General features: G+C 35.1%; 2 long non-coding RNA genes across 5 annotated transcripts in view; one reads left to right on the top strand and one right to left on the bottom strand.

Moving 5' to 3' along the window:
• LOC122230995 overlaps positions 1 to 2,468 on the bottom strand; it is a 33,602-nt gene extending 31,134 nt beyond the window's left edge. For 2 of the 3 annotated variants that reach the window (XR_006208073.1, XR_006208072.1), the window contains exon 1: positions 1,977 to 2,468. This is a non-coding gene — a long non-coding RNA (uncharacterized LOC122230995). The remainder of the gene's footprint in view (positions 1 to 1,976) is intronic. The other variant, XR_006208075.1, reaches the window with a different exon arrangement.
• On the top strand, positions 2,458 to 24,378 carry LOC122230993. Of its 2 annotated transcripts, XR_006208070.1 has the most exons (5): positions 2,468 to 2,510; positions 9,874 to 9,934; positions 17,581 to 17,665; positions 19,981 to 20,225; positions 24,236 to 24,378. It is a non-coding gene; the product is annotated as an uncharacterized LOC122230993 (long non-coding RNA). The 2 variants fall into 2 exon arrangements; XR_006208069.1 differs by lacking the exon at positions 9,874 to 9,934 and having other exon boundaries at positions 2,458 to 2,510.
• The last annotated feature ends 1,953 nt before the right edge of the window (positions 24,379 to 26,331 follow it).

Genomic DNA, 26,331 nt, shown 5'->3' on the forward strand with positions numbered 1-26,331 from the left:
AGAGATGAGATTAATGTCATAAGCACTAAAAGCACACAGACTCCAAAGTGTTTAAATCCGGGTCTGTCCCTTATAAACTCTATGTCAGTGGAAAGTTGTTCTAACCCCAATGAACTTCAATTTCTTCACCTGTGAAATAGAGATAAAAGCATCTTTCTTATATGGTTATTGTGAGGAATGTTTTGGGCTTTTTTTTTTAATGTGTGTAAATCATCTGTACTTATTAAACCATGACCAGTATTATTATTCAATTAAAACAAAACAGCTTTCTTCTATCCTTACTATTGCTAAGAGCACCAATGTAATTCTATTATTCTCTTATGACATAATGAGAAAGAATGCAGTATTTCTGATTTCAAATATCTACAGAGGCAAGCAATATAAATCAGGTGAATCTGAAGTGCAAAATGATATAAACAGAGATGAAGAATGTGTAAACTGGAAAGTGTATGCCCATTGAGAATCTTTTCCAATTGAAAAAGTTTTAAATGCTACTTTGACCAAACAAATGAAATCTGTAGGATTAATCTGGCCCATTGTTCCCATTGTAAGTGGCTTAACATGTTGCATAAGGGAGTTAGAGTGTAAAACAAATAACTTTGTCCTCTATAGCATTTTATTTTCTTTTTTGGCCCAGGGAAAATGCTTCCATGTGTTAGAACTTATATTGTATATTCTTCAAAGATGTGTGGCCCTAGAGGTTGTAAAATAATTTCAGAAATCACACATATAGTGATTCTAAATCCACATAATAACTTTTAGAATAACTGTTGTTGGTAGGTGACTTATACCATTTTTTTTTCTGCAGTGGGAATTAAAAACAAAACAAACATATGAGAAATCCATATACTAGTAACTTCAAAGAATTATTTGTAAGGTTCTCTGAGGTCAACCCTAATTCAAGACCAAGGAAAAAGTGTAGAAAGCAGCAGAAAGACATGCCTGTCCTGTGATGAGGACACATCATGCTCCATATACTACTCAAATATCAAAAGTAGGTTATCTATTAAAATACAATTTTTGATGTTGCCTTTATTATAGGAAAATGAGTTTGTTCCTAGTATTTTCTTAAACTGATCCATTTAAAATTTAATCAACTCCCAGGTAACTTTTCCTTCTACTGGATAAACCTGGAAGTTTTTTAATCTTCAATCAGTCTTTTGTTTTATACAGTGGGTAAGTTGAGAGCTGTGGGGGGAGATCTCCCAACTCAAAAACTAGCCCCTCAGTGTGGCCCAGGAGCTCTTCCATAGTTTCTTTGCCATTATATCCAAAACCCTTTTCAAAACCTCTCTGCTCTCATCAAATCTCCAAACCCATTGCTCTACTCTGACTTAAGATTTTCACCTTCTACTTCACAATGAAAAAAGAAGTACTAAGAATAGTCAATTCCACTCACCCTTAATTAGGAGAATTCATGGAGCTCCTTCTTCCCACCTGACGTACCCTCCAACTCACCTCACGACATAAACAACCCAACAAAAACAACTAACGATAAAGAAGGGCTCTGGTTTCTAAATAAACCGGTCATATTTGCAAATTGTGTAAGATGCCTCTTATTAGACATTACCCTTGTCCTATCTGTCCCTTGCAATTGACAAGTAATTCATTTTGCTTCTCTAATATCTTCTGTGCTTCTCTCAATCATGGTGCCTCATAAATGCTTGACTGAAATGATTACTATTCAAGTATAAACACCAGAAATACTTAGATACATTTTGAAGGATGAAAATTTACAAGAATCTTTAGTCATAATTCTCTGAAAATGACTTGAAAAAGAATATTCTGAAGTTTAAATCTAAACTGGGTAGCTTAGAATTAAAACATCGAATGTCCCCTTAGACATAAAGGAGATGCAATAGCTACTCAATTGTAGAAAAGACTGTACTAAAGATGAAAAAAAAATTGAATTAGGTTGTCTGTCTTTGTCCAGTTGAGTTACTTTTTTTTTTTTTTTTTTTTTTTACTTTACTTACTCTTTCTCAATTACATGGGGAGAATTACTCTTTCTTCAATTACGAGTAACAGAAGCTCCACTTCCACAAATTCCTTCTGAATTCTGCCATTTTTGCTCTGGGTAACAATCAGAAAAACAAACAAACAAACAAACAAACAAAACACTAGGCAGTTTTCACAACAGGAACATTATTATTCAAGTCTTACTTAAAGGGTGGCAAGGGGGTGAGAGAGGAACCAGAGGAAAGAAATAAGATAAGGAAAAATGGAAAAGGAAATCAAAAGGAAGTAGAGGAAATAAGGGAACATAGAAATGCTAGAATAATGGAAGTAGAGTCAGCCAGGAAGTTGGGGAAAGGAGAGATTTACACCTAAATTTATTTACAGACAGATCATGTGTCCTTGAGGAGTGGCAGCAGATGCCGTCTCCCTTTTTCATTCTAGAAGCCTCCACTCTGTTCCATTTAGTGTGGTCACTGACAAATTCTATTTACTTACCAACTAAGTAATCCAGCAGCATACGTAGAGGTCTTCCCTCACTGAATTGCCTTAAGGTATGAATTAAAATGTAAACCTGTGAAGTATCAATAAAGCTGACATAAAACTTTTTGTTCCCAAAGATAGAAAGCAAAAAGAGCATGGCCTTAGGGTAATATACTATGCCTAAAGGCTAACCGCGTCTCCTGCCACACATTATATTGGAGTGTTATTACATTTTGTCTATTAAAGGCATAGTGCCCTTGGGATTTTACAGGGTTTTGAACATAAATCCTTCTGCAGCTCGAATTTAGTTGATGCAGAAGTATATACCATGGCTCTAATGCTCATGAGTGGGACAAAATACCAAATCATATCTTGAGATGCCTAATGTGAGTGTCAAATTACCAGCCTCCACCAAGCAAAAGGGAATGCTAATTAAAAGGGTAGGACATGTTCCAGTTGTTCTAATCAAAGAGAGCTTAATCCTTCCATAAGCTGGCTGGCTTTGTTGGAGGAAATTCTGAACAACCTTGTTACTTTTGATAACTGTAAGCCACTGACTCATGGCCCCTTGACAGCTAGCTGAGCATGTAATAACATTTCTCTGTATTTGGGGACTGGCTTAGCTGGCTTTATAATAGATTATTGTGGATGTTAAAGTGAAATGTTAGTCTTTCTTTAAAGCTCTGTATTCCCCAGTAATTAAGGTTATAAAAAGGGCACTGAGCACAATATAGTTTCAAGGTCGCCAAACACAGATATAACAGCCTTCAGTTTGTGTAAATAAGGTATTAACCATAGGTTTATTCTGCAATTGTGTCATGAAAAATAGGTTTTTCAAGAGCAGTTTGATGGGAAAGTATTTTGAGGTGAATTTAAAAATGCTTTTTTTCTCTTTTAGTTCCAAAGAAACTAATGAATAGAAGGGAAAGCAAGTGACATTACAGGAAGACAAGAAACAGAAAAAGAAAAAAAATATATATATATATAATTTTAAAAGTTGAAAGCTATCAGTTAAAAAGAAAAAAACAGATACCTGAGCAGAGTTTCATCCCAAAGCATTTGAGGTTATGGGTATAACAAGAACCTTGAAGAAATCACCACCTTTGGCATGAAATGTCTACAGAGACCACACAAACAAGGATTTCACTTTCACTTTCAAGGCAGTGACAGTTATTGGCTATTTGTGTTTCCAATTCATTGTAAATGGAAAAAGTTAAAGAAAAAGTTCACCCAAGAGAGCCATTTAACCACTTATTTCAAAGGAAGAAATTGATATAGTTTCACTTAACTTTACAGTTTTGATACTTACTCACCATTTGAATCAGATCCTTATGTCCATCATTAAAATAAAGAGAAACGTTACATCACGTGTTTCATAGGAAATACTTCTTTGTGGTGTTCAATTGCCATATAATTTGAGATGAAAAAAAAAAAAGAAAGATTTTCTATTTAAGTACTGTAAAGGTAAAACAACTTCCTATAGAGCAAAAAAGTCACACTAATGGTGTAGATTACTATTGCAGAAGGGTCCTCGAGTTGGGAAAGCATAATTTATAGTGTCAGTAAGGCAATCATATTTTCATTCTACCAGATAAGATCAGGGCAGGTACTCCCCAAGGAGCGAGCCTCTTTGCTTCAATTTTAAACTGATGAAAGGGAGGATGTGCAATGCTTTATAGTGCAGACAAAAATGTCACATCAGTAATTGCTATGCAGGTGCGTAAGTACATGCCAAATAAAACCATAAATTATATTTCTCATGCATTAGGCGTTAATTGTGTCAGTAGTTAAAAGAACAATTACCACATAATATGTACCTTTTTAAAAGATAGAAATACTCAGGAAAATCATTCGGATAACCTTTTGTGAAGAATTAAGACTTCCTTTGAAGGTATTTTACATTTTTGTGCCTATCTTCTAAGCAGAAATCTTTATTTTAGTCAAATTCCTGCCATCAAATGCCATATATAATATATCGAAGGCTTCCAAAATGTATCAAATAAAACTATAATTAGGGATATAATGAATTCATTTGAAGTTACATGGTAGAATAAAATGAAGCTTGCATAATTTTCAGGAAATTAAAGCCATCGTAGACATCACCAGCCCCTTTCTCTCTCCCCACACAAATTTACTCAGTTCCTCCTTTAGAAGAGACAAGAATTTTAATAGCTGTGTACCTCACGCCTGTAAACCTGGTAACCTTGTTTGGGTTGCTCCTCCCATCTGCTCTTTCTTAGGCATAATTTCTGTCCCACATTCACCCAGTCTTTGCCAACCAGAGCCTTTTTCTGGTACTGTTCAAACACAACTTAGGGAGAAGTGTCTTGTTCCTCTGTGGCCATAAGGCAATGAGGATACAAGCACTGGGCTGATAATGCTGAGGTTCAAGTATTGCTGAGAAATGAATGCACAGAGGAAAGCAAAGACAAGAGCAAACAATGGGAAACTGATGGTATTAAAGTTTCCAACATCCTTAAGGGCATATCTACCACTGACTTTTCTGGAGTTCAGTTTGGTGCACTAATTACCAACTCCTTTTGGTTTATGATACTTTGGGTTTTTTATACCCATAAACAAAGGAAATGTGGGAAACACATCTGTGTTCCCGTTGGACTTTGTTGTTGTTGTTAAGCTATTTTATATTAATTGCCTAAGATGCCTAGAACTTGCATTTGAATATGACTCAACCATTTCCCAGATAGATCTCAGTCAAGTGTCTAAACCTCTCTGTGATTCAGTCCCCTTATATTAAATTAGGTAATAAGTATACCTGACTCATGGGAATGTTATGAAGAGAAATGAGTTAATATATGTAAAGAACTTAGACCAGTAGCTGGCACAAGATAATTACAACAATAATAAAATAATATTAGGTTTTATCAAGGCCACTTAAATTGATTATGACTTTTAATCATAACAAAAATCCATATCAGTTGCTTTCAGTCTTCTCATTTCACAGATAAGAACAGTGATTACAGTCATAGTCCTGGCACTGAATTCCAGGTTTCTCTGAATCTGATTATTGTGTTCTTTCCCTTTTATGAGGCTACCTCTCATAATGTTAATATGAAACTCATTTCATTATATTATTGTTTATTATATAAAAGTCCATTTCTTCTGCTAGACGATAAATCTTGTGAGGATGGTAACTATATTAAATTCATTTTGCTAAACGAAGTACTTAGCAATGTACTTGTTCTTCCTCCCTCTCCTTCAATACTTTTCCTTCCTTCTCTTCTGTCCTCCCTTTCCCAGGTCAAATACCTATGCCAAAGGGCCATACAATCTACTGGAAATGATTTGGACTCAGTCTCCTGGCTCCCAAAGTTTCCTTACCTCCACAGAATATTGTCACCCAAACAAAAAACATATTTGCTTATTTTCCTGTGACCTGTGACTGCCCCCTACTTAACTCTCACAGGTGCTATTTCATGAGGTGATCTCTTCTCACTGGTCTGGATTTTGTATGGAGTGTCTGCTATAACTCAGCTTTGCATCTATAGCTCATTTCTCTCCAATCTTCATTGCCCTTGATATGTTCTACAAAGATCACCTTGCCTTTGATTCTAAATTCCCAGCATAGAACTACTATGAATCTCTACTGTGGACCTGTTATACTTGATTACTAATGACTGATCACTTTCACTGTCAAGCTGTATTCCTTCCTGCTAGCCCCAAGATAACACTTCCTGCTCCAGAGAGCAAATCCTCTCCCTAACACACAGCACTACACATACCTCAGAAGGCCATGTTTTTGTCACAAAGCCATGAATTCATAACACATGTAAAGCTAGAAGTGTTGAGGTCAAAGACGGCTCGGTAATATAAAGCCAACATGTTTCTCAAAGGCTGAGGAAAAGCCTAGAAAGTTGCCAGTGACAATTTATAAGTGTCAGATCACTTACAATTGTAGTCAGTAAAGGTGGCTTATATTGTAGGACATTCTCCTTTACTTTTAGCAATATACTTTTAGAAATATCTTTTCACCAAACCAACTTTCCTAATGTTTGCAACATCTTTCCAGTTAGCATGTATGATGTGTTGAAACATCTATTATCTAGTACTCTGAAATTTCTCTAAATTTCTCTAAACTCTAAATGTCTTTTAGTCAAGTCGTATATTTATTTGCAAAAATATATTTACTTATAACAAAAAAAGCTAAAATATCTGCTAGACAGGGGCACCTGGGTGGCTCAGTCGGCTGAACATTTGCCTTTGGCTCGGATCACGATCTCATTATTCATGGGTTTGAGCCCTGCATCAGGCTGTGGGCTGACAGATTGGAGCCTGGAGCCTGCTTTGAATTCTGTGTCTCCCTCTCTCTCTCTGCTCCTCCCCTGCTCACACTCTGTCTCTCTCTCAAAAATAATTAAACATTAAGAAAATTTTAAAAAATAATAAAATATCTGCTAGATAATAACAGACCAAACTAAATAGCCTCAGAGTGTCCAGAAAATTACCTAATTCATTTTAACTTATGAATTTGGAAATATCTTTAAGAGTTTAACTAATACATTTTTTTTCACTGTAACATTGTAACTATCATCATCACAGTGGAATACTCCAAAAGTGGTAGGTTAGAAACAAGTAAATAGAAACGATGTACCCTTTCTCAATACATTTTAAGTGATAAGGAATAAACACAAATAATATCTAAGTTAGCTTGCTGTAGGACTTCATGATAAACAAGTAACAGAGGACTACTTAGAGACTGCTGGTAGGCGTGTAAATTGGCATAACCAATTTGAAACACTATTTAGCATTACTACTAAAGATAGACATTCCTATATCCTATGAACCACCAATTCCACTTCTGGCTACACAACAAAAAAGAAATTAACACATATGCCAAAGATTGGTAAAAGAATGTAAGTAGCAGCACTATAATACCTCCAAACTGGAAACAACCACAATGGATTATCAGAGTAAAAATTTTTTAAAAATAATAAACTGGAACATAATATACTAGAAAATACTATAAAGTAATGATAACAAAAAAATAAATGCAACATTCAAAAATATAAATATGCTTCACTTATGTAATATTGAGGGAAAAATGTAGGTTTAAGAAAGAGTATGTACAGTATAGATCTATTTATATAAAGTTCAGACAAAACCAATCTATTTTGTTAAAAGACAGGATAATGATTATCCTTTGGTGGCATGTAGATATTGAAGTTGATTACAAAAAATTCTTCTAGAGGATTGATAATAGTTACACGAGTATATTTGCTTTCTGAAAATTCACTGAACTGTGCAATGATGATATCTTCACCTTTCAGGTTTTATGCTATCCTTCAATGAATAGTTTACCTGAACTAGAAAAACAGTCACAAAGTGAAATATTAAAAATGGCAACTTCTAAGGGCACCTGGGTGGATCAGTTGGTTAAGTGGCCGGCTCTTGATTTTGGTTCAGGTCATGATCCATGGTCGTGGGATCAAGCCCTGTGTCAGTATCCAAGCTGAGGGTAGAGCCTGCTTGGGATTCTCTCTCACCCTCTCTCTATGCCCCTACCCCGCTTGCATGGGTGCACTCTCTCTCAAAATAGATAAATAAACTTTTTGAAAAAAATTAAAAATGGCAACTTCTACATGAGTTTACAGAAGGGTTCACTTAATCCCAGAGAAGTCGAGCAAGGGCTTGTGGAAAATATGAAGATTAAATGGAGTCTTGAAAAAAGTATAGGAGTAATTCCCTGTAATTCATCTTGATAGTAGTATCTGTTAGAATGCAGTTTAACTAAAAATAACACAGCAAAAAGAAAAAAAAAAGAAAGAAAAGAAAAAAGAGCAAATGAATCAGTGTAGCTTAAGCAAGATAAAAATGTATTTCTCTCTCATTAAAGAAGAAATTGAGAGATTGAGTCCAAGTGAGGTATGGCATATCCAACATGTTTGCCAGACACCAGCTCGCATCTTGGTTGTATCATGGTGTACAATGTTGGTGTATGGCTGGATTTCCAAATTCCTCATGATCCAATATGACTGCTGGAAATACAGCTCTCAGAGTCTTGATGCTGAGTGGGCAAAGGAAGCAAAACAAAAGGAAAAAAAAAATGGACTCTTCAGTTGAATAATTTCCCTTTAAACCTTTGTCTAATGGGAGCTACATTCCCATTTATATCTCATTAGACACATGGCCACAATTATCCCAGGAAGAAGTTGGAAAATGCAGTCTTTCATTCTGAGAGGTAAAGTACTGAGTTAAAAATGAGTCTGTTATTAATTGAAACAGGATAAAAGAGTTTGCGATAGGTAGATAAAGTTCTCTGCCACAGTTGAAAACAGTAAATTGGTATCACTAAGGACCCACATTGTAAAACACCAGTTTTGAGGCATAGAACTGATTTTGAAATAAACAAATGGCCATCTCTGTGACCTTAGAGGAGAGTAAAGTGTGGTACCTGTCTGTGGAAGTGTAGAAGTAGCAGGATTTGCAGGTCTTATTTCTTTCTCTTTTTCTTTTCATTTTTCCTTTATATAGCCTCATCCAAAGAAAAAGATAAATAGCTAGAACAAAAAATATTTTCTTACATGATTTCATATTTAAACATTTGAAAGAAGCTTTTGTAAATGTTTTGAAATATCTCTGCGTCCAAAGTTAGCCCTATGTAAGGAGGGACCACTATTAATGATAAGATTCTTTGTTTTTTGAAATTCTGGCCACATCTTTTCATCAGAGATACTGATCAGGGCAATTTTGTCTTATAGGCTTTCCCTGAGGTCAAATGCACTTAGAGATAACTGTAAATGGTATTCGTTGCAGACTGAGCTGCTCTAGCAAAAATACCATAGACTGGGGGGCTTATTAACAACAGAAATTTATATCTCACAGTTCTGGAGGCTGTGAGTTCACGATTAGGGTGCTAGCATGGTCAAGCTCTGGCGAGAAACCTCTTCCAGGTTAGAGATTGCTGGCTTCTTGTAGGATCTCCACAAGGCAGAGTAGAGAGAAGAAGGAAGCTCTCTCGTGTGTGACTCTAATAAAGATACTGGTCCCACTCGTGAGGGCTCCACTGGCATGACCTGATCAGATCCGAATAACTTTCCAAAGGCTCCACCCCTCCTAACACCGAGGGTAGGGTTTCAACATAAGTATTTTGGAGGGGATGCAACCCATCAGTCCATAGCAAGCACTGAGAAAATGTTTACACTAACCAAGCTACAGAAATATTTCAAGGTACTCTGCCTAGTTTCTTCAAGTACAAGATTCTAGTTCACAGGAATTACCTGAGATGGGTAAAAACCCCTACTAGACTGCACATCCCTCAAAGTCAAGAACTGTTCATACTTGTGTATGTCTAGAATCTAGTAGAGTGCCCAGCGCTTAATAGGCTTTTAAAATTCGATTATGGAATAAGTGAATTGGATTCTGGTAACAAAAGTCAGCTGTACTCACACAAAAAATGTATTCTCTCCCTGTATAAAGTGAAACTAACTGTGTATGAAGTGAAATGTGTCTGCTCAGCACATCTTGAATCCAGGTAGAGGTAAGTGACCATTTCTCGCCAATGGAATGTGAGCAGAAGATGATGAGTAAATCCCTGGGCCAGGGCTTTTGAAAAGCAGGTGCACTGTGCTCTCTTCTTCTTCAAGTTTGAGGTAGAGATTTTGAGATATAGAGATGGTGCAGCCATAAAATGGAGCAGAGCTAGGTCATTGTATCACCACATGGAGTAGAGCTACTCCAAAATAAGAAAAGCCACATTGGATTCATTGCTGAGCAAGAAATATTCTGTAGGATGAAGCCATTGAGATTTGGGGATTTATTTGTTAAATCAACAAACATAACCATAACAAAGGCAAAAATCACTCCCTAAAAGATAGAATATATAAGTTTGTGTTCTAAAATAATGTGACCTCTGAACAAGGGAAAGAATATAGGCTGAAACCTTTCATGTACCAGCATCTGCACTTGTAGCTTGTATCGGCCATGCTGCTTTTTTTTCTTTAGCGAAGATATACATATATGAAAATGTTCTTGCTTAGTCACTGCCATCAGTACCTGTAAAAAAGAACTATTAAAACTCTATTAAATACAAATTCTTATATTCCCTACTTTGAGGTCCCAAATCACGTGAATACTTCTGCTAATTCAGGATTTCTCAACCTCAGTATTATTGACATTTGGGGTCAGATAATTCTTGGTATAGGGGATTGTCTTGCATATTGTAGGATGTTTAACAGCATTCCCGACCTCTACTCAGTAGATGTCCATAACACCCTGCCATTTGTGACAACCAGAAATGTCTTCAGATAGGAGGTATTGCCAAATGACCTCTTGTGGGCAAACTCCCTCCTGATTGAGAATCATTTGTGATCTGAACCATCATATGCCATTCCAAACCATAAGTATGTATTGTCAGAAAAAGACACCTGTTGGATTGTTATGCAGCATGTCTCATTTATTCAAATTGAGTAACCTCATGCTAACATATCTTTGTTGCTTTCTAATTAAAAAACTACAAAATACAAAAATCCATAATAGTGAATCTGTTTAATCTAATTTGGGATTTGATGAGAACACATCTTTACATTATATCAATGTATGGCACATAGTATACATTAAAAAAAAAAGACCTGTTGATAATATTTTAACCCCCTCCTGAGCTAAACATTGTACCAAAATACATATTTGATATGGAGAAATACAGTTCATTCATTTATTCAAGAAATACTAAGTTACTAAAGACAAGTTTTATGCTAGGTGCTGGAGTCACGTAGAAAATTTGATAATTATGATAGTCACTTGAATCATTTTCCAGAAAGACTGCATTGCTCCATCAAAGCCTTACAAGGCAGACTGTGCATGTTATGTCCACATATTTAAATCTATAAAAATAGAGGTTTGCAGTTGCTTTTCCCTAAAAGTCTATATAAATATTATGCAGCAAGAAAAACATCAATTTTTGCATTTTATAGTCTTGATATTTAATTAAGAATGTAAACATGAGTATTAAATCAAATTCCTGAAATATATGTTTGCATAATGGTAGAGCCATCATAGTGTATGTAATAGAGATTGAAATGTAAAACTTTTTAAAAGTTTATTTATTTATTTTGAGAAAGAGTGAGAGAAGAGAGAGAGAGAGGGAGAGAAACCCAAACAGGCCCTGAGCTGTCAACATGGAGCCTGATGTGGGGCTAGAACCCATGCACTGTGAGATCATGACCTGAGTCAAAACCAAGAGTAGGGCGCTGAACCGACTGAGCCACCCAGGTGCTCCTAAAATGTAAAAGTTTTTATAGGATTTCATATCTTATATTTATCACTCACATCATGGTATTTTGAGAATAATTTTATCAATCAATTTGATTGATTCTTTTTTTATTCTTTAAGCTAAAATGATTACTAATAGAATGCATGCTCCAATAGTTCAAAATAGGAAAAATGAAAGAAGACTTAGATCAATATAGATATGTTTGAAGTCTTTGATATGTCCCTTTCTTAAGATTTTGAGAGAGTTTCTGATCGTTTGTTTTACTTGTTTTTAAAATGAACTGAAAATAAATTTCAGGTCAAGGCTTAATGATCACAACTCGTAGCCTTTTTGGAGTAGAACTTGCATTTCTTTTGTACCAACACATTTTCTAACACTTGTCACTTCCTACAATGTGTTTAAAGCTAACCTAAGGAGTTTCCTATTTGTGAAGGTAGTGTTAAGAGGTTCCGGCTGACCTGAGTTGTTAATATCTAGGCAATCTCTAGAGAGGTGAAACCGTTGGGGAGTTTGCTCCAAATGCCCCTGTCCACTCCCAGAGTCCTTCATAGGACACAAGTACTTAGATAATCAGCCATAGGGGAGGAGAAGCAGTCAAACCCACGTAATGAAATCCTGCCTAGGTGGCAGCTTAGGAGTCAGGTCTGGGAGTGACAGCAGTGTCCAGAAATTAGTAGGTTCTCAATTAAAAGTTGCTAACTGAAGACTGAATGCTTGAATACTAGAATGGGACCTTTCTAAAGTGGATTCTGTGGACTCTATTAGTACCTGGCCCAGCTAGACACATTTTGAAATAGACACATTTGGTAGCTTCAGAGCCTGCTTTGCTCATGAGTGATATCTCGAGAATGTAGGACTGCGTTTAGAAATCATACTGCTAGTGGCAAATATAAAAGTACAAGTTAGAAACTAGTTCTTAATTGTTACTAGAAATAGAGCTTTCCCTTTAGAGCAACATGTTCCAAAACAGCTTTTGAAACATTTACCTAAAACATGAGCAAATAAATAGATTTTACAACCTTTGGGGCATTTTCAGTCTGTTTATATTTTTAGCCATTCCTCTCCCATTTAGAATAAGAACACCGGTTCCCACCATTCCATAACTGCAATATTTACTCTGGGACTTAAGAGTCACACACAGTCCTTTAGCTGCTGGCAGTTTTGTTGATAGATAACCTCTGGTGTTTCAGGACTTGGAAGCCTCAATATTCCTGCACTTGAGAGCTTGGTAAGACTCTGCCTCCTTCCACTACACACAAAATTGTTAATTAGCTGATTATCCTAACACCTTAACTAACACTCTTATCTGAGAATACCTTCTGCTTACACTGGCATGATACAAGGGACAGTACCTTGCTCCTGGCTTCTCCCTGCCAAGCCTTGATCCTTCAATCCTTCTCCTTCCAGACAAAGCAAAAATGATGGAGAACAGGGGTAGAAAAGATGAAAGATCTCCTTACTCTATAGTTGGTGTAATCCTGAACCAACTTTATGGTTTTGCCCTACTGATCATGATCATATCATAACATGAACAGTATGGGAAAGAGCTTCTGCAAAAGCCTTAAAAAAGCTGATTTTTCCCTCTCCTTTTGGGGAGAGGGCGAAGTGGCCAGCAAGTACATCACTTCAATAGCGCAGGTAATTTCAATCAGTGTTACTTTGATCGTCTTCCTCTTCCAATGTGATTCTCTTCCACGAATCTTTTCAAACCTGTCCCTAACACAAACATACATATCTATGTATACATACACAAGTATGTACACATACTGACAAATCCTGAACGGTGAACAGTGAAGTTTTCTCTTCAAGTACCTTCTAACTCACAACTTCTCTTTCTTAGAAATGCCTCAGGTAATAAAGTGACATAAAATAGGCAATTACATGGCATTTACCACATAAATACTAATCTGGGGGAAATAAAGAACTATTAAGAGTCTATATTTGGAATCTTTGAGCCTACATTTTATCAAAGTAAGATGCAAGGACTTTAAAAGAATGAGATATGTTTTTATTGGACAATTGAACATTCATTTTAAAGAGGAAAAAATGTATTATCCTTAACATATCTATAAGAGCTAAAGTTTAGGTCAACTTTATCCAGCTCGTCAAGGTCAGTTATTTGATAAACAGTGACTGTTTCATCCTTAAAAATCCTGCTTTTGATAAATAATCTCCAGGTAATAATTGTTACTTCCACTACCTTATAAAGACTTTTTTTTTCTGAGTGTGGGGTCAAACTAACCTTTCACTAAATCAAAGCAGTGAACCAGATGCTTAGAATAAGGATGATAATTAAACCATGGCCTTGTAAGAACAAAGGATCATTTGAAGAAGGCATTTATATGCCGGAGTCATTTCTTTTGTTCTTGTTTTGTTTTGCATCTCATGGTAATTTAATTCATAAGAGGTTTGAAAAACATATTGATAATATTTATTATGTGACAGCATATCAACATTTCAGAAAATCTTCCTGTACCTTGGGATCAATTTACCTTTGTTTCCAGTTTTGTGACAGTTAAATGTACTTAAATTTTCAATCTTATCAAAAGATGGACAACAAACTATGTAGGTTTCATCGATTTACAATGATTATTAATAAGTGTTTCCCTGTAAAGATATTAAAGATAATTATTGATGTGAGTTTGGATAAATATGATTAGGTCAAAATATAAAATTCCACACATTCACGTTAATAAAGCCAAGATTTAATCATCATTTAATATTTATGTATAATTTTTGTGTATAAAAAAAGGAAAACACATTTTTGTGATATGTTCTCCTTTTTACAAAAGTACTATAGTCCTGCTTATATTCTTTTATTCCTATTGGACAAAGAAAGAAAATAAAGCATAGCATATCAAAATAGTCTGAAAAGCACAGTTCCTCATATACTTAAAAGAAAGAACCTCATCTCTAAAATATAACCTTAAGCATTAGAAATTTTCTGAACCAGATTGTCATTGAACACAGTGAATCCTAACAGATGAAAATAATCTTTATTTAATTATTCAACAAATATTTACCATGCACTTCCCATATGCTAGGCACTGTGTTATTTAATGTAAATGTAGCAGTAGATCTTCTGCTGAAAGTGAAAACATCAATGAAAATTCCAAAAAAAAAAGTCCTTAGAACATTTACAGAATGCACACAAAGAGTAGCCCACAAAGGAAATTAGGAAATAATCAAAAAGAAAAGAAGACAAATAATTCATTGTATAAAAAGTATCCAGCAACTTCAGATATTGCCAGTAGGTCAAATGAAAAGAACATTAATTTTTATCTATTGGAAATAAGACAGAGTGGGGAATTTACTGAAAGAAATTTTCCTGCTATGGCGTGGCAATGATGGAGTTGTCGTGGTTTGAGTGAGGGACATAAGGAAATGGAGAAAGCCAGTGTTGCAAACTTTTGAGATGCCTTGAAGAGAAGAACACTATAGTAAGACTAGAAAGCCAAAAGATTGAGGGGGTTTAATGGGAAACCTTGGTAACTTGATGTTTATAAGCTAATGGAAAGGAGTCAGCAGGGAGGGCAAGAATGAACATATAAAGAATAGAGAAAGAAAGAGCATAAAACTGAGAAGTAGTGTTGCGTCCTTTGGCAAAGGAGAGTTAAAGAACAGTCTAGATGCAGATCAGTATATTAGTCTGGTGGCAGAAGTAGAGACTGATCTATTAAATGGGAAGACATTCATTCAATAATTATGTCTTCTACACTGTTGTAGATATTACTGAATGTAGGAGAAAAGGAAAGAGGGGGATGTGAGGAGAGTTTCGGGAGATTTATGGGGACTTATGCAAAAATATTTAAATAGCTATTTTAAAGAATGGGAGCAAGGAGTGAAGAAGGAATTGTGAAAGTTACAAGTTGTGATTAAGGTTCAAGGTGAGGTTGGGTGCCATAAATCTGTAGTGTCACAAATCTACCTCATTTTGCAAGCATCTCCAGTAGTGCTCACTGACTAGGTGTGTGTGTAGAGAAGGTGGGCACTTTTTCCCCCCAGGCATTGTGATCAAAACATCATAGAGAAAAAGAACTGTAAAAAAAAAAATAATCAGAGAATGTTTGACGTGATGGGTAAGGAATCTTAGATGAGGAAGAAAAAGATCATGAGAAGTGAAAGAAAGGAAAAATAGAGGGTTTAAGCAACAGGAGGACTTCATAACAGGTGAAGAAAATGTAACCTGATACTAACTGAGATGAATAAGCTGATTTGTGATTTGGGAAAGGAACCATTCAACTCAAGTGTTAATTGGTTGGGAATTTCCAGGTGATGATAAGATGGAGTGTAGGAGAATATTGAGTGAAGATAAAAGTCACTAAAGGCTAAAAAAGAATCACAAAATGGAAAAGGTAGAGCACTGAGTCCTGAAGTCAACCAAAAAGAATTTATATTGTTTCTCAGTGTGTGAAGCACTCCAAATAAAGTGGATAACCAAGGGAGGTATTATAACCCATCTGACAAAATTGACAGTCAAGAAAACACCCAAGAAAATAAACACCCAAGTGTTTGAATAACACTTCAAAGTGGATATAAAAGAAAAAGGAAATATTTCATAATGGAAAGTGTGTGGGATTTGGAATCTGATAGACTGGCATTCTAACCCAGCTCTACCATTTACTAGTTCTGCGCCATTGTCTAGCTAAGCATAGGCTTTATCAGTAGTAAAAAGGGGATTCACTTCATATATATCTGTTGGTCTATTTCTCCATGCCAGAGAATGGGTTAAATGGTAAAATAATTGTATCTTGTGCTTCAGATTGTTGTCAGAATGAAATAAGGGAATGAGTGTAAATTCAGATGTGTTAATAAATAAATATTGCTATTGTCTCATTATTGTTCTAATTTCTAAGATCTTTTAAAATTCATGTTTCAACAAAAATAATAACAACAGTAGTTAAGTACATGTTTTATTGCTGCCATATGAAGACACTTAGAGGTCGTTAGGATAATCTCAATATTTTTATCTTTGAATAAAGTATGCATTTCTAATTCTGTTGAGCTTATTTAACAATTGGATTGTTACCTACTCTTTGGAGGGTAACATGCCCCAGGATTTTACTTAATTAAGTGATTTATTTGTAAGAAATTAATTTGCAATTATGACACTATATGGTTATAGCATGTCAGTCTCTTTGCTACTGAAGCATAATCTACCCTATGATTTTTAAAAAGTGAGTAATTAAATATTATTATATATTTTGTTAATTTCATCTCAATATAAACAAATATTGAGTTATATGCTCATATAACTATGAAAGTTTAAGAGATATATGTAATTCTTTGCAAAGATTGCGATTCAAAATACTGTGTGGGTCTGATGTATCTATAAAAATGCTTTGTAATTACTTTGAAATTTAAAATAATTTATTGTTTAAGTGGGAAACATGCAGATTCTTAATATTTACTGAAATTACACAATTCAAGTGGGTTCATCATCTGTTTTCAAAACAATTATCATTGTGATGGTAGTGACTATAACATTGTTAAATCCTACTACATCCCAATGGTACCTTGTAATGAAAAACTGGCTAACATTTTTAGATTTTTTTCTGGCTGGATAGGTTGCCTACTGGGAAAAAAAAAACGTAAAAATACTAAAATACTTCTGAGAATGATCTGTTCCTTACTAAAGCAATTTTTAATTATTGCTACATTCAAGCAATCTACCCATGCTTTCTAGTCTAATTGGAGTTATAAGGATCCCCTTTCAGTGTTGGGAAAAGTCCTTTTAATCGTAATTGGTCCTATGACCTCTGGTCTAGACCACCACTGTGTGGGAGCTGACACTTCCTTCTCTGACTAAGCACCAGCAGGTCTTTTGATTGCTTGGTGCAGATGGCTGGGAATCACAGCCGGTAATAGAGGTAGGCTGCAGAATTTATAATCACTTCTTTTCTTCTTTTAACCAGCACACCTTTCCACATTTGTTCAAAACCTATTTCCTGCAACGTGGAGACTATGAAGCTAGTATGAGAATAGATTATCACACTTTGGGTATGTTCTCCTTAATTATTCTCAAATTTCTTTTCTAAATCACCTACTTTAGGGTTTACTAAGAGTGACGAAATTCAGAGTGTGGATTAGCATTTTAATTTTACTAAAGAGCACTGGCAGTTTAACACTGGGATTCATAATACTCCTCCTTCTCACAAAGAGCCTGTTTTTAAGCCTAACATCAATCTACAAAACATAACAAGCAGGATTATACAGAAACACACATGCAGAACATTTTCATCATAACAGATGAGTGGCTCTCAGAGCAGACAAGAACCCATAGGGTATTCACTGCCATGACTCACTTGTCTTTTCAAAATCCCGTCTCTACTCTACATGTACAATTTTAGATCTCACTGCTTCCCAGCATGAGCTGAGATAGAGCTGCTTGCTCTTTTTAAGTATACTCTGTTCACTTTCTACTCTAAGCTCTTTTTTGTACCATTGCCCCAAATTTATGGGACTACATTTCCCTTCCCACTCTCTTTTCGTATCTTAACTATTTTTTTTTTAATTTCAGTTTTATTGAGGTATAATGGACAAAAAATTTAAGATATTTAAAGTGCATATCATGGTGAGTTGAGATTGTGAAAGGAGTCTCCCCAACAAGTTAATTAACACATCTGTCACCTCACAAATTTTCTGTTCCTTCTTTCTTTTTTTCGTTTCAGTGAGAATATTTAAGTTCTACTCTCAGCAACTTCAATTACACAATGCAACTATAGTCACCATGTTTTACATTATATCCTCAAACCTTACCCATTTTTTAAAGCTTTATTTATTTATTTATTTTGAGAGAGAATGAGAAAGAGAGAGAGAGGTAGAGAGACAGAATCCCGATCAGGCTCTGTTTTCACAGTGGGGCTTGAACTCACGAACCATGAGATCATGACCTGAGCAGAAATGAAGAGTCTGACGCTTAACTGACCCAGGTGCCCCAGACCTCATCTTTTTTTTTTTCCATCAATGTTTGTTTACTTTTGAGAGAGAGACAGAGCATGAATAGGGGAGGATCAGAGAAAGGGAGACACAGAATCCGAAGCAGGCTCCAGGCTCTGAGCTGTCAGCACAGAGCCTGACACGGGGCTTGAACCCATGAACTGTGAAATCATGAACTGAGCTGAAGTTTGATGCTTAACCGACTGAGCCACCCAGGCACCCTGACCTTACTCATCCTATAGCTGAAAGTTGGTATCCTTTTACCAACCTCTCCCTACATTCTATCCTCCTGCCCCTAGCAACTACTTATCTACTCTCTGCCTCTATGAGTTTGGCTTTTTTTTTTTAAAGATTATACATATAAATTATGCCAAGCAGTATTTGTCTTTCTTTGTCTGGCTTATTTCACTTAGTATAATGCTCTCACGATCCATCCATGTTGTTGCAAATGACAGGATTTCTCTCTTTCTCATGGCAATATTCCATTGCATATGGATACCACATATTCTTTTATCCACTCATCCATTGAGGAACACTTGGGTTGTTTGCATATCTTGACTATTTTTAGAGAACTTTTTGAGGTACCACTTCCACCAATGCTTTGATGATCTTTCCTACCGGGATTTCTCATTGCTTCTTAAGTATTTGTTTCAGCAAATAGACATTTTTTTTTTTCAGTAGTAGTAGGAACTATTACCTTCCAGGGCAAGGGGAATCCTTGGCTAATTCAGAAGTAGGCATATAATATATTCTTAGTTTTAAAAAGGGGGTGGATATTTCTACCCTTGTATTCCTTTTTCCAACACAACCAGCAGGAATGAGATAGATGCATCCTTTCAAGCTTTTACCTCTCTTTACCTCCATTGTAATGCCGTCACAGAGAGCTGCAGTTGTAAGTAAATCTCAGCATGCCAACTGTTAGGTCCCAATTTTATAAGAAGAAATTCTGCACTTAAGGATGATACCATTCTGTGAGCCGGCTCATTTCCATTTTCTGTAGCAAAGAATGTGAAATATTCTGCCTTCCCTGGACAAATGTAGGCCATACATAACCACTTAATTTCCTGGTCATAGAGGCAGAAGCTTTTGTCTTCTGCCATGTAAGTAGTCCTGGACTATGCTTGGTCCCATTGACCTGACTTGTCAGTTCAGTTCCTCACCTGTATTCCCTCTTGCTGAGGCAAACTGAAGTCTTCCTCTGAGGGAGAAGGGGAAAATATGAAAGAGAGGAATAAACAGCTCATCTAAGTCTCCAAGCCTAAACTCACACTCAACATTAAAAGCCAGAGAAACTCAAAGTTCAGTGAATGTCATCAGGTCTTCATATAGTTCTTAACAAATGAATAATTTCCTTTCCTATTGTTCTTTTTGCACAGATACCGCTTCAGAGAACTCTGAAAAGGAAGAGGAAGAAGTCATGGGGTGCAAGCAACAGTCATGTTCAAATGGGAATAACACTTAACTTCTTAAAATTCCACGTTTAAATACTACAATGAAAAGGGTTTAAAATACTTTCTACAAGTTATTTTGAATTAAAAAATAATTCAAGCCACAGGGACAACCATTACAGTAAAGATGAAATACTGCTTCAATACCTATTCGGACATGGAAACTAGCTCAAGTGAGAATTTAACAATGATTTTTTGCTTTTATTGGCCCCTATTTACCTTGACTTCTTTTCTCTTCTGTTCTCCCTATTTTGTTTCAAAATATTAGATGCCAATGGTGAAAAAAAAATAATTTTGTAATGAAAAGTTTTCTCATTTCAAACAACATCCTACACCCAGTCTAGTATCCTGTGTAAGCACTATTTACATGTTCGTTTTGTTTTATTATGTTGTGTTGTGTTGTGTTGTGTTTTTTAGGGTGGATAAGGTTATAGCTCTAAAAACATTATTATAGCAATGATTGTGGATTTAACTATTGGTGCTTTATAAGGAAAAAAACACCTAACTTCTGGTTCATCCAAATAATAGTCTTAATTGATTTTACATTTTTGACAAGCACATTATTATACTGTGGTATGATTTTTACATGTTTTATTGATTATTTTTGTAACAATACATAGTATTCTTAAAATTCAGTTTCTTTTTCCATGAAGTTTATATTACTCTTTTTATTTCAGATTACCTGTCACTTTTTTCAGTCAATAAATATTTCTTGAGTATCTACCATATTCCAGAATCTGTTTCAATCAAAGAGGGTTCAGCAGAGAGCAAAATAGGTAAACAAAAAACCAAAAATAGTCTTGTCCTCAAGGGCTTACATTCTAATATAATAGCTCCAAATTTCAATGGCATGAACACCATGTGCCTGACAAATATTTCTAGCATCAAGGTCAAATACAATCCCTTTTCCTGTTCCCCATCAATTGCTCAAAAATTCGCTATACTCCAATTTATTAAATACTAATTTTTCTTCAGTTATTTGTTTCTGTAGAAGTGTCTATTTTTTATTGGTGATTAAAGAATAATGTGCCTTCAACAAGTATTAAATTTAGGCACCTCACAGTCATCCTTTGTACAAAATGAAAGGCCTTCCCCCCTTCAGCTGTTTTCAGAACACCTTTCTAAGGTGTTCTCATTATTGTATAGGATTCTATAGGTGAACTCATTATTGTATAGGATTGTTGCTCAGATATCATATTTTTAGAGTCAGTATTTCTTGAATTCTCATATATTTAGAGTCAGTTTTTCCTGATACCCCTATATGTATCCTTTGGAAAACTAGATAGGTCTTTTGTCAGCTTTTTTTAAAAAAAATATAAACTATATATATACATACATATACTTATATATACTTGATATATGTGTTATAGATACTGAGAGATATATGTCACATTACTGGATTAAAAGATTAATGCAATGTTATTTAGCAATTATGTTATATATATACATATATGTGTATATATATATATATATATATATATATATAATTTGCCCAAGACATACCAATTCATTAGACTTACGTGCATTTAATTGGAACTTATAGGTGGGTTGACATTGATTTCACTATTCACACTTTAACATAAGTAATTTCATATACTTTATATTAAGCATGTTTCGTTGTGGTGGTGGTTGTTAACATCCTATATATGATTTTCAATCAGCATGAGCTAGTTGTTCATGAAAATCTTGATTTGGCTGTAGTGGTAGTGTTATTGTAGCAGGAAACAAATAAAAGAAGAAAGAAATGATACCTATCTTTGTGACAGGAGTAGTTTTGCAAACTGCCCTGAGCTACTCAAGAAGTTCAGCTCCTAATCTTCCACAGAAACTGGAAGATAGGGATGCTATCTTCCTTGATGTTTACATTTCAAAGAGGTGGCTCTCAGGTCCCTGAGAAAAACATTTCTGGGTCATAAAGCTGACAAAAGACCAATATAGTTTTTAACAGGACATGTAGATATTTCATGGAGAGAAGAAAGTACTTACACATTTTCTACAGTCATGCCCTAAAAAAAAGGAGAGGAAAGTCTCTTTCCTTATTTTTCAACAGAGAGAAGTGAGCCTGTTTATTATTTTATTTTATTTTTATTTTTTATTTTATTTTATTTTAAACGTATATTTATTTTTGAGAGACAGAGAGAAACAGAGCATGAGCAGGGGAGGGGCAGAGAGAGAGGAGACGTAGAATCTGAAGCAGGCTCCAGGCTCTGAGCTGTCAGCACATGAGCCCTACACGGGACTCAAACCCACGAATCTTGAGATCATGACCTGAGCCAAAGTCAGAGGCCTAACTGACTGAGCCACCCAGGCGCCCTGAGCCTCTTTAAATTTTTACTTGTCCTTACATTTATATGAAATGTCTGTTTGTATATCATCTTAAAGAGACCTCTCAAAGTTGTATAAACTTGAGGCAATTTGCAAACCGGATATACCCTCAAGATTGTCTCATTGCTTCATTTTTCTTAAATGGGTACAGGAACAGTCCAAGTGATCATAGAGAATATCTTTTAATAAGTGACAAGAGAAGAAACACAGTTACCTTCTTTTTTTTTTTTTATCTCTTTATTAAAATAAAGCCTCCAGCAAAAGACTATGTCGATTTTATAAAGCAGTGACTAAAATGTTAGCTATAAGTGTTTTCTTCAGGAAAAAAGAAGAACCTATAAGGTTTATTCCAGGAAGTGTGAAAGTCAGATGAAAGAAAATACATGGTTTAAATAGTAAGGGAAGTAAAACACTGATTAGAAATGAGAAACCCTGTAAATAAAAATGGGAGGTTTAATGATTTTTGCCTTAGTTACTAAACCCCTTATAATGCATGTCATTAGAAAATGATTTAAATATCTGGTGAAGACACACAAGGGGGCAAATTCCAAAGGTGGTTTTGGACCCTTATTAAAAATGCAAGGAAATCGTAACTCTGCATTACAATAGTAATTAACTATGGTTAAAGGCACCCTGTAGAGATGCAATTACCTTTAAAATAATTCTGCAATTTAAGATGTATATTTAATGCATTTATTTTTCAGTTAATTGATAATTTGCCAGTTTAATTAATGTGAAGTCTCCCACTACAAGATATAGGGAACATTTTTCATTCATTTGAGAATATTGTATTGCTATTTCTTGCAAATAATACTTATAATGACCATCTTCTTTGGTGAAGCTAAATATAATATCTTTAGAAAGTAGGTGAGAATAAAACAGATACTACAAGGCATCTTCATTTATTGAGTCATTTAAACTTACAATAGTTCATAAGGACGATAATAATTCTCTTTGAAACAAAATAATTATCTCCACATTTTTTAAATAAATTGACTGTAGTTACTTTATAATGGGTGGAATGTCCGGAAATAGAAATTTATAACAAATTCTAAACATACTTATATTTCTAAGTGGCTTACCCCAGGCTCTATTAACAGATTAGAAACATTTCATGATTGTTTAATGGAGGGTGGATTTCTATTAATCAAATCCTGCTTTACACCAATTCCTATCATTAAAAAAGAGGCTCATTTTGTCAAAAGTAAAAATTGCTGCTGGAAAATTTAAATGATAAAATTAAGGGTAGAAAATTTAAATATGTATTAGAGAGAAAATGATAATTATACATTTAAAAATCTTCATAGCAAAGCCATTTACAAAATAAATCTCAGGGTAAGCACATGCTTCAATATTTGAATTATTTACAGTAGGATTACTTGTTTTCATTGATTTGAAAATTGTAGAGCATGTAATCCCTAACACTTCATCGACTTGGTTAAGTTTTTCACTAGCCTTAAATTATTTTATTACTTCTACCTTTGTACCTTGAGTGACAATATTGCTCTTCTTCTCTCCTTCTCTGTCACATGAACTCACTGACCTCTTTTGAAACATTTTCACCTAATAATATCCATAGAGTCTGAGACAGTAATATTGGCGAGAAAGCCCAAAATAGAGTACAAACCATTTCAATTATTTGACAATGGAGGGGGTAGGCTGAAGGCTCATGTTTACGTGGATCGCATAAGAAAGTAGCATGGTCTGTAGCTATAACAATATTAAAGAAACCATCAAAGACTGCTAAAATAGCTATAATCTCTCAGTTTAAAGGGATAATTACTTAACATAAACATCTGATTCAATTGTCTAATTACTTAAATACAGTTTTTTGTTTTTGTTTTTGTTTTTCATCTAGCATTTAAGTTCCATAGACGGATGGAAACTGAGAGATTCTGGGTTTTAACCTTACTCTCTACTCCTTGCAAAGATTCTGTGAGTTTCAAGACATTCTTTTAAAAATTATTTTTGTAGATATCATCAAGACAGGCACAACAGAAGAAGGAGGTTTAGGGAATAAAAACGTGATTATTTAGTGGAAGTCTATTTAGTAAATGGCGACACCAATTCAATGTCAATTCTCAAATTGAGAGAAAAATTGAGGGATGTTCCAGACAAAATCTGAACAGATTACCTGTGAAATTAAACAAATTGTTGTAACATTTATATGGAAGTTCAAACAGTCAATTAGAATCAATACCTATTACGGAAGAAGAAAGAAGTGAAGAGACTTCCGACAACAAACTAAATATTACAACATATTACAAAACTATTTAGTCAAGCCTGTGACATTGGCACAGAAATAGAGTAATAAAGCAATAAAATAAAATACAGAGAATATAAAAATGGGTTTACAGATATATGGACACTAGACTTATGACTTGTCTTTACAGTGCAAAGGGAAATTAATAAATAAATAAAGGAGAATAACTTCATGACATTTGTGTCGTGAAAAATGTTTTAAACTGACAGAAAAAGCAGAAACTCTAAAGAAAATAACTGACAAGTTTAAATACATTAAAACTAAGAACTTCTCACAAACAAGAGCTATTAAGAGATGGTAAACAGCTATAGGGAGACTGAGTTGATGTTTCCAACTACCGACAAGTGGATTGTATCCAAACTATACACAGAACCCCCCAAAATCAATAAATGGAAGACACACAAGCCAATAGGTGAAAAACAACTTAAATGCAGATTTTAAGAAATGAAAATTCAAAAGACCTATAAACATAGAAATAGGACACCCCTTATTAGTTATCAAGAAAAATAAAAATAAAATCACAATGGCATTCAATTGCATGCACACAAGTGTGGCTAGTCCTGAAAAGTGTAACTGTTAACAAGTTTGTTGAGCAAAATAAATTCTCCTATACTATTGTAGAGGAGGGCTTTTTTGTGTGTGTTTATTTTTGACAGAGAGAGAGACAGAGACAGAGACAGAGCTAGAGCATGAGCAGGGGAGGGGCAGAGAGAGGGAGACACAGAACTGGAAGTGGGCTCTAGGCTCCACGCTGTCAGCACGGGGCCCTGCGTGGGACTCAAACTCACAAACTGTGAGATCATGACCTGAGCCGAAGTCGGGAGCTTAACCCACTGAGCCATCCAGGCACCCCTGTAGAGGAGTGTTAATTGGTAATGTTCACTTTGGAAAAGAATTTGGCATTATCTGGTGACAAAAGCTCTTTGACCAAATTTTAGTCAGGATCCTTTGAGCCCAGTTCAGGACTAGTCCTAGAACTTGACGTGCAAGTATCCTCTAAATAATTTTCATGAGAATCTCCTCATGCTCATCCCCTATGCTTGATGTCTCTTGTTAGAAATTTTTCATCCACTGACCCCATCACCCTGTTTCCTGGTTATAAATTCCGACATGTGCTTGTTATATTTAGAATTAAGCTCAAGCTCTATTCCCCACTGCAATAGAGTTGACTCCTACTATAGTAGTCTTGGATAAAGCCTTACTGTTTTAACAAGTATCGTGGTAATTATTCTTTAACATTGGTCAGGTAAATGATCTGCATACCCTGTGACCTTGACCATTCCTTTTTAGCTGTATACCTTGTAGAAATGAGTTCTTGAATGTGCCAAGATACTAACATCCAGAAACACTCATAGAAGCAGTGTTTGTGATTACTCCAAATAGAAAGCTACTCAAATATTCATTAAACATAGAATAAAGAAATGCAATATTTTCAAATAACACAATAAAAACAAGCATCAACTACAAGCAATAACATAGATGAATCTTGAAAAGCAATATTGTGTGGGAAATCAAATAGCCAATTTCTGGGTTAGGAGATTATAGGGAACGCATTGCAAAGTAGAACACTGCTTTCTGGCCTTGCCGAAAACAGCAGCCATGTATATCCAAGGGTTAGGTCCTGTCTGTGTTCATAAGTTCCTTAGACCATGTTATCCGATGAAATATCTTAGCCTGTTCTCTACCCTGTT

The sequence above is a fragment of the Panthera tigris genome, chromosome A1 (assembly GCF_018350195.1).
Source record: "Panthera tigris isolate Pti1 chromosome A1, P.tigris_Pti1_mat1.1, whole genome shotgun sequence".
Lineage (NCBI taxonomy): Eukaryota > Metazoa > Chordata > Mammalia > Carnivora > Felidae > Panthera > Panthera tigris.